Raw genomic sequence first — 1608 nt, 5'->3', positions numbered from 1 at the left:
TGAGTAGGACAGACAGACAGATTGTGCAAAATTAGATGGATTAAGAGAAACTGGACTGGTAGACATTTCAGTGACTGAAACTGGACAGACAGATGATTCAAAATCAGACATATTACTTGAAATTAGTGGACAGACATATAATTCAGGAACAGATTCATGGGTTTACACTGTATGGACAGACCGTTCATTATTTAACTCCTTGACTGAGACTGGCAAGACAGATAGTTCAGAATTAGACACACTTGGGGAAACCGAACAAGCAGACAGTTCCTGAATGATCTTTATGGCAGTGACAGGGTTAACAGGAAGGACATGGGGTGCATTAATAGTTTCTGTGCTCATGACAGGCAGGGTTTTGGGCTGTGACAGACACTTCACAACCAACCCCCATGGCTGGTTCAGAACAGGACGAGAGTTCAGAGATGGCCTCCTCCTCGGCTGGATCGGAACAGGACAAAAGTCTATAATTGGCCTTCATGACGGGTTTAGAACAAGTCGAGAGTTCCGAGATAGCCTCCTCGGCTGGTTCAGGGCAGGAAAAAAGTTTATAAGCGGCCTCCGTAGCCACGACAGGACAGGAAGAGAGTTCATAGGCGGCCTCCTTGGCTGGAACAGGACAGGCAGAGAGTTCATAGGCAGCCTCCTTGGCTGGAACAGGACAGGCAGAGAATTCACAGACGGCCTCCATAGCCATTACAGGACTGGCAAAGGGATCACAGACGGCCTCCCTGGCTGGAAGAGAACAGGACGAGAGTTTATAAGTGGATACCACTGACAGCTCTGGAGGTTCTGCAGCGGATGCCACCACCTCTGGAGGTTCTACAGCCGTACCATCAGGAAACAGGGAAAGTTCATGAATATTCTCCTTAACAAGACAGGCACAGAGTTCAGCAACGGTTCCTTTGACCGTGACATGACAGGCTGAAAGTGTATTGCTGGGCGCCACCACCATACCAGGAGTCGAAGCGAGCACCGCTGCCTCGGAGGGTTCTGCAACCTCAACCGCCACCTCTTGAGGACCTGGAGCAAGCACCGCCATCTCTGGAGGTTCTGCAGCCTCAGCCGCCACCTCTGGAGACACCATAATGGTCAGGAGGTTCTGTGGTGGTGTATGCAGCCCAAACACACAAAAAAGTAATCACCATTATTGGAAACGCTTCAGACAGGGGAATCAGTTCAGGAAAAGGAGGGCTAGAGTGAGTGGGTTTGGGGATGCCAGCTGCGCGTGCAGACACCAGTGGTGCATCCCTCACACTGGATACCAGACTGGGATACCGAAGGACTGACCTTGATAATCTGGGTGGAACAGACAGGACGTGACAAGACTCTGGATGATCAGCTGTGATGTGACGTGACTCTGGAAGATCAGCTGTGATGTGACGTGACTCTGGATGATGAGCTGTGATGTGGCATGACTCTGGATGATCAACTGAGATGTGATGTGACTCTGGATGATCAGCTGAGACGTGACGTGACTCTGGATGATCAGCGGAGATGTGACGTGACTCTGGAAGATCAGCTGAGACGTGACGTGACTGTAAGGTCAGCTGAGATGTGACGTGACTCTGGAAGATCAGCTGAGACGTGACGTGACTCTGGAAGATCAGC

At 50.5% G+C, this 1608-nt stretch overlaps 1 long non-coding RNA gene across 1 annotated transcript in view; it reads right to left on the bottom strand.

Moving 5' to 3' along the window:
- Positions 1–321: 321 nt before the first annotated feature.
- LOC107728670 (uncharacterized) overlaps positions 322–1608 on the bottom strand; it is a 17680-nt gene continuing 16393 nt past the window's right edge. The window contains exon 3 of the long non-coding RNA XR_001638497.1: positions 322–332. This is a non-coding gene — a long non-coding RNA (uncharacterized LOC107728670). The remainder of the gene's footprint in view (positions 333–1608) is intronic.

This window comes from Sinocyclocheilus rhinocerous, unplaced genomic scaffold (assembly GCF_001515625.1).
Source record: "Sinocyclocheilus rhinocerous isolate Xijiao unplaced genomic scaffold, SAMN03320098_v1.1 scaffold1388, whole genome shotgun sequence".
NCBI lineage: Eukaryota > Metazoa > Chordata > Actinopteri > Cypriniformes > Cyprinidae > Sinocyclocheilus > Sinocyclocheilus rhinocerous.
Note: the sequence above shows the minus strand (reverse complement) of the source record. Positions and strands in the feature narration are given on the sequence as shown.